The sequence below is a fragment of the Canis lupus genome, chromosome 33, assembly GCF_011100685.1.
Source record: "Canis lupus familiaris isolate Mischka breed German Shepherd chromosome 33, alternate assembly UU_Cfam_GSD_1.0, whole genome shotgun sequence".
Taxonomy (NCBI): domain Eukaryota; kingdom Metazoa; phylum Chordata; class Mammalia; order Carnivora; family Canidae; genus Canis; species Canis lupus.
The window spans coordinates 3648778-3663846 of record NC_049254.1 but is presented as its reverse complement, the minus strand read 5'-3'; the positions used below and the strand labels follow the sequence as shown (position 1 = coordinate 3663846).

The 15069-nt window shown below is 34.5% G+C and overlaps 1 long non-coding RNA gene across 1 annotated transcript in view; it reads left to right on the top strand.

Moving 5' to 3' along the window:
• The window catches only part of LOC119877820, a 72634-nt gene extending 61069 nt beyond the window's left edge, over nucleotides 1-11565 (top strand). Inside the window, exon 3 of the long non-coding RNA XR_005383032.1 lies at nucleotides 10723-11565. This is a non-coding gene — a long non-coding RNA (uncharacterized LOC119877820). The remainder of the gene's footprint in view (nucleotides 1-10722) is intronic.
• The last annotated feature ends 3504 nt before the right edge of the window (nucleotides 11566-15069 follow it).

The window sequence follows — 15069 nt, the reverse complement described above, 5'->3', positions numbered from 1 at the left end:
ATTACATGATAAATGGATAATCACCAAATGTTTGAAAATTAAATACAGTTTTAAATAACACAAAGTCTAAGTAGAAAACCGAATGGCAATTATAAACTACTTTGAATTAAGTAATAAAAATTAAAATTTGTTATAAACTGATAAATGTTTAGATACACAAGGTAGAAAAATATGCCTTGAGAAATGTTCTAGGTGCCCAGCTCAAGAAGTTAAAAAATAAAAACTGGGGATTATACCCACTGAACTTAGAGGAAGGAAATAATAAAATAGAAGACAAACATATCATGAAGTCATAATATTGTCAGATTTGATTCCTTGAAAATACTAAAATATTTTTAACAGAATGATCAGAAGAAAAAGTGAAAGAAAGAAAATAGTAATATAAAATATTAAAGGAAATATCACCAAAATATAACAAATGTGTACTAAATACAACAGTATGTTTGAAACAATTTTTAAAATAATTTGAAAATTTAGAAGAAATGGATACATTTCTAAAAATGCATAGTTTTTAAAAACTGAAAGAAGTAATAGAAAATTTGAGTTTTCAATACTAATTTTAAGAAGATAGATCTGCAATTAAAAGCCTTTCCCCAAATAAATCTCCAGGCCCAAATGTCTACCTCAATGATTTAATATACATCTTAAATAGTCTCTTAGAAAATAGGTAGAAGAATTGTTGAGGGCTTCCATGAAGCCAGACACTTTTATTTCCCAAACCTGACAAATACATTAAAAGAATAGAAAAGTAGCATCTGAGAGCCAGGAGCTGGCCTGGAGCTAGCCTTGTACTTTGTATAAGACTTTGGTGTTGCTAAGAACTTGTAGGGCCCTCACAGCTCTACCCTCATGCTCTACTTCATAAATAATTTAACATCAACATCAGAGGAGACCCCTCCGGGAACTCAGTGGATCAAGACAAAACAAGACCACTCCCTATTCACATATAAATTTAGAAAAAAAAAAAGAAATTGTCCAAGCTACAAAAATAGCCAAATAGCCCCATTTCTGCCTAATCTAAATGACTGCTGCTTCCTTAGCAAGAACAACTTTAGCCTCACATTGTTCTTCCTATCTTCTAGATAAGAAATATTAAGATACCAATTATAGCATTATCTCCATTTCCTGATAATATCCAATCCAGGGCAGATCCCCACTTTCTGAAATCCTCAGAAAAACCCCCCAACATCAAACAATTCCTATGTAAGTGAAGACTGTTACTGGGAAGCGGCTTGCTTCCCCTGGTGTGCATTCACCCTCAGAGTAACAAGTCAACCAACACGGCTGTACTCAAATACAGATCTGTTCCTCATAATCCATTTTTTTAAAGGACATTGATATAACTTATATATTGAGCCTAGAATTTTGTAAAATGCAGTGAGAGGTGTGAGATGAGATTAGGGGTTGGGAGAAAGGAGAATGCCAGCCATCGGAGGAGGCTCTGAAGGATTTTAAGGAAGACGGTGTAATGATTGCTCCTGACCTTTTATAATCTTATAAACCCCCCTCCAACTCAGACATTTCACATTGTTCTCGTTCAAGAATGGAGCAAAATCCATTTCTTACTGATTTGATCTGACTCTAGCTTTAATTTTTGTCTATGAGATCAGATTGTCAGGCTTCCCAGAGTCATGGAATGGGTAGGGTGTTTAGGTTCAGCATTTTTAGAACAATCTACTTTTGGGATATTTTATCTACAGTCCCATTCATTCCAAACCAGCTGATGCTGAAAATTACTTGATAGCAAAAAAGGAGTCATTCTGCCTAAAATCTGAAAGAAACTTTATTTTGTGGTAACGAAACACAAGCCATCGCTCTTATCTAATCCCTTCTCACCCTTCCCCTAATTGGCTTTTTTGCTGATCAACTGTGTCAATTGTGGCCCTCTGGGCCCTGGCCTTGCTCCTGCTGTTCCCCTCGTTCAGAACCCCCTCTGGGGGAGGCATTCTCTTTCCCACCCCCTCCATTCCGGTCAGGCTTCTGCTCAAAAGGGAGCTGTTCTGACAACCTCACCTGCAGTGTCACCTATGGCCTCAGGTCACCCTCTGGCTCAGGGGCACACGTTACACTACAGCATAAAAGCTTAGTACGGGTTTGGAGATATATAAATTAGTTAACAAGAAAAGCTGGAAATCTGTTTACAGACAAAAGCTGGTATCATTCCATTGTTTTCTGCTAATTCTGAATACAGCGTGTTTTTCCTTTTTTTAAGTTTGAGGTTAAGTGAAATAAAAACAAAATAAATGACTTAAATATGAAACCAGCTTCCTTTACTACTCATTTTCTCATCTTTGCTTCCTACGGAGCACGGTACCTAGCTCTTAATTAATAGGTACCCCCTAACCTGAGAAGAAAAGACCTTAAAAAACTTCAATTATTTTTTTTTCCCTTATCAATCTTCAGAGTTTTACTGATCCCTGGAGGCGGAGCTGCTATTGGAATGCAGGTTCATTTCAGCGCAGTAAATGATCTTGAACATTCATTATAGTTTCTATTTACAGAAACTTTAACTCTTTTATAAGTTAATGAACAAAATAGCAACTTGCCATCTTATACTATATCACAAGATAAATTGAAGGAGATGTGCTGTTTTCACCTTCCTGAGGAAATTCCAATGTGATAGATGGAATGTCAGAGCATTATAATAAATGCAAGGGCTTCTAGCCTATTAATCCTACTTGATATGTGATGGAGCAAATTAAGAAAGATTATTTCTGCACTGCATCTACTTTTACATTTTCTTTAGCATCCTTGCCAGTTCAAAACAGTAGCCTCATAGTTTATCATCCCCGGTTTATCTATCCAGCAGATTGATGCATAGGAATGAGAGGTAGGGAGGTAGCACTATTTAAATCAATTCACTGTCCCATATTAACGTTTAGAGAATAAACTATATTTAACATATAGAATATATCTATGTCATAAATATGTGTTTCTATGTTATATATGTATATATATATATATTGCTATGTCAAAATTGTTTTATTACACAGAAAGAGGGAGCTTGACTTAAGGACTGCTTGGAGAAATTGAAGAATATAATATTTTAAAATCTTAGCTACGACTACCTTTGGTATTATTTATAAATGATCAAATATACCATGCCATTAAAAGTTACCCTGAGTTTTCTCCAAAGCAGAATGCCCCCTTCAATATATTAAATATAATGCTACCATAAACATACTTGGGGGGCACCTGGGTAGCTCAGTCAGTTGAGTCTGATCTTGGTTTTGGCTCAGGTCATGATCTTGAGGTCATGAGATCAAGCCCTGCATTGGGCTCTGTGCCGAGTGTGGAGCCTCCTTGAGATTCTCTCTCTCCCTCTCCCACTGCCCCTCCCCTGCTCACTTGCTCATGCTCTGTCTCAAATAAATAAACATGTAATAAGGAATGTAGTGTATGTAATTTGGTATTTAAGCTGAATATTTGAGATTATTTTGATGCTCAACTTTAATTTAAAGAAGAAAGTACATGATGACTATGGGAAGTCTTTTTTTCTAAAATATTAAGATGGACACCTGGGTGGCTCAGTGGTTGGGCGTCTGCCTTTGGCCCAGGGCATGATCCTTAGTCACTGGAGTCTTGCATCGGGCTCCCTGCATGGACCCTGTTTCTCCCTCTGCCTGTGTCTCTGCCTCTCTCTCTCTCTCTCTCTCTCTCTGTCTCTCACTAATAAATAAATAAAATCTTTTAAAAATAAAAAATAAAAAATAAAATAAAATATTAAGAAAATTCTCAAAAGAATAATGAAGAAGATGGTTTTAAATTAAAACATATTAGCTGTTGCTTCTAACGCAGTGAAATTTTGTTTTTAAATCTTTCCTAAAGACTAGGGCAGATCTAGTAATTTACAAATTCAATATATAATACCCCAAGGAATAATAATCATTTTCTGATGTGTAGATGTATTTTCTGAGTGACTTCTCTATCCCTAATCCAAACATGACTCAATCTGAATTTCCATTATGAAATTATTTCAGAAGTGAAATTATGTTTATTTAATTTGTCACTCAATATTAACTGCTGGATAGTTGAAATCTTACGATTGTAGAGGTTGTGGTTGTATTGCCTTGCACTGTAAATTCTTATTTCTTTCATCTTTGTCTTTGCCTTTTGATGGGATTTTGTGCTTTTATAATATCCTAGGACACATTTTTTTTTGTACTCAATCTGAAGTCCTGCAGACAAATATACTCTCATTGTTATATAGTAAGAGGTAACCCCTGAGATTTAAACTTTTAAAATCCGTGCACCAACGTGGTTAGCCATCCAATTGACTGAATGAAAGAAATTTTAAAAAATTATATTTAAAAAAAATTGAAAAAAGAAAGAAATTTTAAAGTCTTGGATTCCCAAAACTCTAATCCAAGTGACCTAATTTTAATATGAAAAATGTACAGAGTATGGTAATAGTGTCACATGAGGAAATTTATCCTATTAAACCCTGATTCAAAAATTATATGTGATTAAAAGAGATTATCTGGATGAATCAGAATATGGAAGGCTTGGCTCAAAAATGAACAATTTGTTCATTAAAATTCAGGATAAAGAGACACTGTGTTTTCAGGAAAAAGGATAAAACTTCTTTTACAAGATTCATAATTGCCTGATTGTAATATTTCTTTAAAATAGTCATTTCCAGGCAGTCTGGGTGGCTCAGCAGTTTAGCACCTGCCTTCAGTTCAGGGCGTGATCCTGGAGACCCAGGATCGGGTCCCAGGACAGGCTCCCTGCATGGAGCTGGCTTCTCCCTCTGCCTGTGTCTCTGACTCTCTCTCTCTGTCTCTCATGAATAAATAAATAAAATCTTTAAAAAATAAATAAAATAAAATAAAATAGTCATTTCCTTTTGCTGTAGATTGATGCTTTATAAGGAATCCTACTTAAAAAAAAAAAAGGAATCCTACTAATTATTATTTGGTTCTCCATATGTAGTGATACTAGAAAGAGCTTCCAATTTATTTATTTATTTATTTATTTATTTATTTATTTATTTTTAATTTATTTTTTATTGGTGTTCAATTTACTAACATACAGAATAACCCCCAGTGCCCGTCACCCATTCACTCCCACTCCCCGCCCTCCTCCCCTTCTACCACCCCTAGTTCGTTTCCCAGAGTTAGAAAGATGAATGGATAAAGAAGATGTGGTTTATGAGCTTCCAATTTAGATAATAGAAGCATTGCAATTCGTGGAAAAGTTTATTTTTACTTCTAAATGAATGAAATACCAATTATAGTTATGTACTTTATTCTCTTAGTGTGTTCTAGTGCTACGTTTCCTCCCAAGATATAATCATTTCTAGATTATAGAAATACTACTATTTGTACATGTACACATGTACAAAGACTGTGTCATATGTGGAAGGAGCTCTGTGGTCCTCCTTGCAATATGTTTAAACTTACTGCTGTGCCTTTTCAAATTTTGAGGTGATGACCTAGATCCAGGACTGGTTCATGGAACTTGATCCCAGCAATGTAAGAAACTTCACTGTAAGGGATGCGTCCAAAAAAGAGGCAGGAGGAAAATCAACTTTTAGTGAAATATGTATGTTATACACTAACAGATCATTTGAAAACAGTGAACACTTAGAGTGACCTTGGTGGATGGAAAGAATAAATACAATTTCATAGAACAGTGCAAACCCTCACCCTTCAATGCTAGTCCAACACCTATTGTAATAAATAACTCTCAGGCCCATAATATAGTTTCTGTGAATTGCTTATGTTGATGGTGTGCAGCATGTCATTTACATTCCATGATAAATAATAAAACATCTCTGGTGCCATAGCACTTCCATTATGCTCTCTATTACGGTCTGTGACCAGGTTGAAATTGAATTTCAAATTTAAAATCTACCCTGGCTTATTGCAATTTTACAACTGAAGTTGAATTATTTAAACTTTTTTCATGGCACTTTTAGACACCACAGACCAGAGCATAATTGCTAACTAATTAGATAATATGTCTGAGTAAAAGACACAAATTAAAACAGATGGAAAGTTATAATACTGCTCTGATAAAGAACTGATGGATTAATGTGTTCTTCACCTATAGTATATTCAATATTCTTTCAAATTATCAGTAAAATTGGTTTAAACATTATATTCAATACCACATTAAATTTTGTTCTTTGATGCATAAAAAATCATTTTTTCTTTTGATTTTGAGTAATATTTCACCCTTTATCCAATTAGACCAAAGAATTTATGGGATCCAAATAAACTAGCTGCATATATGAGCAGTAGTATTTCAAGGGGAATATGCCCTCAGTGATTTATCAGAAAACCTTGTTAACTTGTAAGGATGATTCATAAGTTGCTGCACTCAAAAGCAAAGCAGAGTGTGTGAGAAAAGCCAAGTAGAGATGCTGCATTCTGAATTTGTACTGGTTTTAGTAACTATCAACACAATTAATACCCTCACTCCGTGCACTGTGAAGCCTTTGTGAAATATACCACTGCACACCGATATCTAATTTTTAATGACTTAACCACCTAAAATTTGGTGGTCATCGATTGCTCTTGATTTATTATTGCTACTGCTATATTATTATGGTTATTATTATTATTATTATTATTATTATTATTAAGTAAACCCTTTATTATAACCTGGGCATATTGCTGATATCTTTGCTTAGTTAATGCATTTTATTTTCACAGCAACATGATAAGGCAGGTGCTCTTATTATTTGCATCACATCTGTAAGTAACATAAGTTTATGGAAGCTAAGAAAGACACAGAAGCAGGCCACCCCTCACCAATTTTTTCCCTTGACTTGAAGTCATTATTCTCTGATTTCTCATTTTGCATGCAGACAATTCTTACCTTCAAATTCAGATTATAAATGTGCTAAGTCATAAGGTCACATTTTATATATTTTTTTCTCTTTCTCACAGCTCTTATTACAGATAGTGCTTCTAGCTGATTGCTTGATTAGTCATTCTGAAATATTGTTATGGGTTAAGTTGTGTCTCCTGCAAAAGATGTGAAGTCCTAACCCCCAGTAACTGTGAATATGACCTTATTTCAAAATGGGGTCTTTGCAAATGATCAAGTTAAGATGAGGCCATTAGTAGTGCCTCTGATCCAGTATGACTGTATCCTTACAAACCAGGGGAAGATTTCGACACAGAGAAACATGCATACGGGCAGGAACCATGTCAACATGAAGGCAGATATCAGAGTGATACATTTACAGGCCGAAGAATGCCAAAAATTTCCAGCATACCACCAGAAGCTAGCAGAGAGGCATGGAACAGATCCTAACATGCCATGCCATCAGAAGAAACCAACTGTGTCCGCACCTTGATCTCAGAACTTCTAAGTTTCCAGAACTGTGAGATAATCAATATCCGCTAGACTGCATACTAGTTCTGTGGTACTTTGTTAGAGCCATCCAAGCAAACTAATAACAAACATGCTGCATTCCTTTGCTTAAAACAAGTATATTACATATAAATATGTCTGACGAAAAATAAAATATAAATCACTGTTATATTTTATTTAAAATGGCAAAGACTTTTTTAGCCTAAGAATCTAAAAAAATAAAAGCACAGTATATAATAGTGAAAAATACATGTTTTTAAAATCTACTGGCTATTAAATGTAAGATCTAAAAGACTCAGACTGAAATTAAATTCCTTTTTTTTTTAAGATTTTATTTATTCATGAGAGACACAGAGAGAGAGGCAGAGACATAGGCAGAGGGAGAAGCAGGGTCCCTGCAGGGAGTCCGATGTGGGACTGGATCCAATCCCGGGAATCCGGGATCATGCTCTGGGCTGAAGAGAGGCACCCAACCACTGAGCCACCCAGGCATCCCAACTGAAATTAAATTTTAATTTAGCTCTTGACTTTGGAAATTAAATACAATTATTTATTTAATATAAATGTTTTAATTTACTGAACTTGCAGAGAAGAATTTGTTGTATAGAATTTCCTAACTATAATTTTTCACAATTATATTTGGTCCTTTTCAAGTGTCTATTTTTCAAGCAGATTTTAAAATAATGACCAAACATAATGGTATGGTAGCCCATTTTAAAATTTACTCAATACAAATAAACACATATGCTTCTAGGAAAATTATTTTAGAAATAAGAGCAGTTTTAGAAGAAACTGGATTTTCACTTGGAACTATGCAATTTTTTTATTTAGGTCCAGAAAAACGCTTTTTTCTATACCTAAATTGCATTTGGAAAAATTCAGGCTACTTTCCAACAAAACATTAAGAAAGCAATTTCATCCTTGGTCTTGGATTTCTTAAAGCAAACTCCTTTTGCTTATTTTCTATGAGGTATTACTACCAGTTTTTGATCAACTATAAGAATCTGTACGTTAAGAATTATTTCAAGACTTTCCTGAGAATAATGTTTAATAGAAAACCATAATATGAAAGGTACTTAACAAAAGTAACTAATGAAATACATAATTTACTCATTTCCATATTAGAAATGTAATTGTCTAAATTCGCAAAAATAATGTCAACTTCATTTAATTCTAATAGAGAAAAATGAATTTTCCATATCCTTCTTTGACATTAAACCAATTGTTCTATAGAGAATCTCACTTATTTTAATTACAAATGGCCTTTATCTATGTGAAAGAAAACTCATATCTAAACTCATATCTGATGTGTTTTAATTTCATGGAAAATATTTATGAAAATACTGATAATAATTAGACACTCAGAAAGAGACTCCAAACTTTTCTTCCTATCACCCCAATAAATATTTTCAAACTTAATCAAGGTCAACAACAATAGTTCCTTCACCTCTGATCCAAAGCTTCTTAATTGTTAGCTTTCAAGACCTAATTTAAAATAAATTGATGAAATAGAGTTTTAAATGTCTTCTAATTCCTTTTGGCTTTTCATTTTAATAAGCGTTCTAGCTGGTCACTTTACCAACCTGAAAACTTATATTATGTATGTAACTCAATTCACTCTTTGATAATAAGAACGGAGTGGACAGGGGCACCGGGGTAGCTCAGTGGTTGAGCATCTGTCTTTGGCTCAGGTCGTGATCCCGGGGTCTGTGTCTCTACCTCTCTCTCTGTATCTCTCCTGAATAAATAAATAAAATCTTTTAAAAAATGGACAGAAATTATATGAGTATTAATACTTTGCATTGAATATTGTTTAGTATACTTTCAACAATATATTAAAAATATACCATACTTTCCTCTTGTGCGTTTGATCATTTCAACCTCCTTCTGTATTGATATGCAAATTAATAGTAATCTGCACCTAATTACGTCATGAAAATTTATATTTATGATCATGACCCTACATTTCCTACACTTAAAACTAAAATATATATCTTATTTCCATACGTATTACAATTTTTTTTCATTTCATTGCATTAAAACCAATTATAGAAGTTAATGAAAACCTTACAAATGTCAGGAGTATGTGGAGGAAATCTGACATGGTCTGATTCGTAAAAACAGCCTTCATGACATTACATGTTCTGTCTCTATTTCCTATCTTCCTGTCTGTCTCTTTCTTTTTAGCCAAGTTGGTAAAATCCCTCTGCCTGTATAAACATCAGTTTTCTTGTTTATGAAGTAGACAGGCTTGATCAAATACTAATGAAAATATCTTCCTATTTATGTTCAGTAATTCTATTTTTGTCTAGGAAAATATGTACTTCATTAGCATTCAAGAAATCAAAGTAAATACTAGACTTAGATAATATAGGATAAATTTATAAAATATTTACCTTTTTAAATTTTTATCAGTCACTACTCTGGGGAAAAAAAATAATGACAGAACACTCTAACTCGATCAATGAAAACAGGTTCGATAGTGTGGTTATTTACATTGTTAAACAGGCTTACAGGCATCAAACAAGGAAAATTAAATAACCCGTAGCTAGTAGAGAGCCGTTACCAGTCCTAGGAATCAGTGTGCAAGAGAGGAGAGCAGCTACTCGAACCCGAAGAAGGTTTGAATGGAAAGGTCCAATCCATAGTGGTCAATATGCTACTGGTCACTATTCAGAAGAGAAGAAACTGGGGAAATGGGTCCCCTCGAGGATATCCAGCCCAGAACTTTCTCCCCTGAGACTGATTGGTCCTGATGCCCCAAGTTCAAATTTTCTTTGGGTTAATATCTTCACGGGGTATATCAATTTTTGCCTGTGGAGAAAAATGGCATGTTGTTCAATCGCACTGCCCTAGGGAGGGCATTAGATTATCATACTATTCATTAAACAGAATTTCAACTATTTCTATTATTTTCAGTCCTACCATCCCCCTCAGAAGTCTCTGATATCTATCAAAGCAGAACTAAGACAACACATATCAATTAATTTCTTTTTAGACATGCATATGTTAAAATTCTAATTTGTATGCAAGGAATATGCATGTTTGCTTTTGTTTAGTACATGGGGGCATATTTTTTAATTCCTCAGGAGACTTCCAAAAATGGTTAGTGTCTTAAGCAAGAGAGCCACAGGGATTATGCTTCATGATTAAGACAACTTAGATGTGGAGCTAGATCATCGGACTGAAAATCCTGGTTCCCTCATTTATCAGTAACGTGGGTAGGAATAACTGCTTAAAATCTCTGAGCCTCAGTTTTCACATGTGAAAGTAGAACTAATCTGTAATTAACAGAGATATCGCATGTTACATTCAGTACAGTGCCTGGAGCACTGAAGTCACCATTACTGTATTAATAACCGGATTTATTTTGTTTTGCTTTATTTTATATAGGATCATCTGCAGAGAAAAGAACACTGGCCACCAGGAATGAATTTGGGGAAGCTTGTTATAGAGGCGGCATTCTAAAGATGTTCGTATTAGTTCCTTGTTGATGTAACAAATTACCACAAATTTAGTGGCTTAAAGCAACATAAAATCATTATCCTTATAGTTCTGCAGATCAGAAATCTGAAATGCTTTTCACTGTGATAAAATCAAGGACCTGGCAGGTGTTTGCCCTTCTCCTGGAGATTCAGTCCTTGAAAGAGTTCTTTCCTTTCTTTCCCCAGCTTCCAGAGGCCACCTATACTGTTTGGTTTTGGCACCTCGTCAAAGCTATCAGTGTAGCACCTTTCATTCTCTCTCAGACTTGGACCCTCTACCCCTTTCTTGAATTATAAGGAATATTGTCCTTATCCTCACGCTACCCACCTAATGCACCATAATCTCCCCTTCTCAACAACCTTAATTTAATCACATCTACAAAATTCCCATTGCCATGTAAGATAACCAATTTATAGGTTCTGAGGATTGGGACATGGACACCTTTGGATGACCATTATCCTGCCCATTGTAATTCAGTCAAACACTAATCTATATACTCATGTAAATGCTTCAGATATGGAATTAAGGCTAAATATCAGCTGAACATAAAATATGGATATAATCTTGGATTATCCTGGATATTGCTAGTTAGGCTACTTGATTATTATTTTTCGATTGCTCTTTAAACCATATTAATATATATGTGGGGTTTTGCACAATAGACATCAAATAAGTTCTCTATATTTGCTCATGTCTTCCTAGGACTAATGGGAAATGCGCGTGCACACACACACACACACATATAATTTAATTTTGACAGAGAATTAACAGAACATTTAAGAATAGATCGTTTCAATTTGGCTAAGTCTTTATTGAAAATAATTCAGAGGAAGTCCCTGTATCAATGAAAGACAATCTTCCTCATAACTGTACAAGTTAGCTGACTACAGAGTTTCTCAAAATCCATGAGTTATGAAGCTGTGTGGAGATAACTGTATTAATTATATCAATAGTTCCCTTGTCCCCTATTGACCACATGTCCCCACCCCAGCAAATTCTTCTCATCGAGAGATGACATGCTTTCAGTATTCCTTAAAGGGAGAATAAACACTTTCGTGGACTAAACACATGTAGATTTGAAATTACATGACTCATAAAGAGTATATTATATCATTTGTTTGCCATAACCATAAGTGAATATAAATGTTTGACAGTAATGCCTCCTTTAGAACATTTACACCCCTTTGGTTAGTTCTGCCTGCGGACAGCTCAGTTCTTCCCGCCCCACCACACCACTTCTCTGGTACAAATGCACAGCCAGTTGCAGCTGGAACAGCAACAATGCAACCTGGCAACAATGCGGCCCCGCATACTAACACAGGCGGTGTCACCACCATGATCATGTCACCCACAGGAACAACCAAGACAGCCAAGACATAGAGTCAGGAAACTCTCCAGAATTCCCAATTTCCTTTAACAAAGTGAAATGATTCTATGTCTGAAACAGAGGGCCAGTGTGCAGATGGTGGTCTATTTGTCGAGAGCTTTTCTGTCCACTTCAGCCAGTGAAGAGAGCTGGTTGTCAGGGGAGGATGAACGTAGGGAGATGGCAGGTGTGGGTGCTCTGGGCTGTGCAGATATTATACCTGCAGATGCTTTAAAATCTAAATTTATTTTTTTTTCTTTTAAAACCTAAATTTAAAAGAGAGTCTTCAAGGAAACCAGTCTTCACCACCTTGACTCTGATGACCTCCCAATTCAAAGACAATGTCCTCTCTGCTGAATTTGCCAATAAAAATGGGCAACAGCTGTCTTGGGGTTTTTTTGGTGGTTGTTATTTTAGGTCTATCACTCTTGCAACATTGTGTTCATTCAAAAGGAAGAGAGAAGATATATATGATAACCATTTTTGCTTAACTAATTTTTATTTCTAGCAGGTAAATGTAGGTACTAGTACTGGGACGATCTCAGCTTCTTGTACTTCGACAGCAAAAGGCCCTCCTATACTCCACATTCGAACTGAAAAGAAAAACTGAAATCTCTGATGAAACTGTTATGTGTATTTATGAATATTAATGAGTAAAAACTGCTTGAATGGCTTACCTAATATATATATATTCATGGTTTATTATATATTTTATATATATATATATATATATATATATATATATATATATATAGTCTCACCAAATTTGGGATTTGTAAATTATAAAGTACCTACTATCCTAAAATCAGAAGACGGGGAAAAACGAATCACTAACTTTACATACAATTTTTATTACATAGCTCTGATGGTAGTATCATTTTCCAGATGCATGTCTCTGTAAAATCTGTTTTTGTTATTTTGATTTTTTTTAATAAATTATATTTTAAAATAGTATATTGATTTTGATTATTTTGATTATTTTGATTTATTATTTAAAATATATTTTGATTATTTTTAAAATAATCATTTTGATTATTTTTAAAAATAAATTTCTTTATATTTAAAAGCAATTTTAGAGTCACAGCAAAACTGAACAGAAAGTAGAGAGTTCTCGTATACCTTCTCTCACCAACATCCCACGTAGGAGTGGGACATTTGTTACAATCAACGAACCGACACTGTCACACCATTACCACCCAAAGTCCATAGTTTATGTTAGGGTGTTGACTTTCTATGGGTTTTGACAAATGTATAATGACATCTATCCCCCAGTACAGCATCATAAAGAATAGTTTCACTGCCCTGAAAATTCTCTGTGCTCTACTTATTCTTCGCTCCTTCTCACCAAAGCCTGGACAACCACTGATCTTTTCACTGTTTCAATAGCTTTACTTTGAAAAGAGTGGAAAGATTAGTGATTATATGGTCGTGATCATCAGTATGCAGCCTTTGAAGATCGGCTTCTTTTGTTTAGTAACAGACCTTTAAGTTTCCTCCACGTTTTTTCCTGGCTTGATGGCTCATTTCTTTTTAGTGGATAGATATACCAGAATACAAGAACTTCTATTAACTTTCAGTGTAAAGTTGTAAAGTCTTCTATGTCTGTCTTTGCTTTGTTATATTCCATTAAGAATACTGATAATAAAATTTTGAGTCAGGTTAGGAGTGTTTGATTTTAGATTTAACTGGTGAGTGAAACCATAATTTAGTAAATGCTTCATGTTTTAAAGCACCTGCTCATTGTCATCAGTAATATACATATATTCCTTGTATAAAGTTTTTTCTTTTAAATGGTTTTTTGAATGATCACGATATGGATTGCTACTCTGAGAGTTCTTGATTAGCCTCCTTTAGAATTGTACCTGCCACATAACAAATGGAATATTTTAAATTAACCTTCTGTTTTCTGTTAAGCCTTAATTCCACTTTTAGCTTCTCCTATATGTACCAAAGTGTCACTAACACTGTTGTGGTTATATTTCCCAGAGATTTCAAGTATTATTTAATACCTCTTTTTGGACAAGATGAGTTATAGACTCTGTGTGTATTGATCATTTGAAGACCTCACTTGAACTTTTAAAGACTCATGAATAACAGTTTTCTTAGCCCTAGTTCATATTCTCTAAATGCTATATACATATATAAAATATATAATAAACACATACTATATATTATATATAGATTATTTGAAAACATAATTTTTGAATCTCAAGAATTTAGTGAATACTAATTCACCTTCCAAACAACCATATGCAGTGATTATGTGTGAATTTTACAGCTAAAACCCAAAGGGTAAATAAAGAATTTAATCATTGTTACATAACCAAGTATTTTCCTTTGTTATGAATGACTGTGGCTGGGTAGTTTTATTACAGGATGTTAAACTTCTTTTTTTTTTTTTTAAGATTTTATTTATTTATTCATGAGAGACATAGAGAGGCAGAGACACAGGCAGACGGAGAAGCAGGCTCCAAGCAGGAAGCCCGACATGGGACTCAATCCCGGGTCTCCAGGATCATGCCCTGAGCCAAAGGCAGGTGCTAAACTGCTGAGCCACCCAGGGATCCCCAGGGTGTTAAACTTCTGATATATCTCACCTGAGAGAAAGAAGAAACTTCCTCCATGAGGATATTAGGAAGCACCCAAAGACAATCATTTTTTTCACCCCAGGCTCAGTTATTTGTAACTCATTTACAATTCTGTCTTTGTAAACCTTCAGAAATTGATATATAGCATCTATTTAAGGAGAACTTATTAATGTAAAAGGGACCAACTTGGCTCTTGAATTTCAAATGTTATCTTAATTAAATTGGTGTTCTTGTACTACATGTGCCTGGGGGCCTGGGAAATAGATGAGTTCTGTAAATCAAAATATTAATAATGCACAT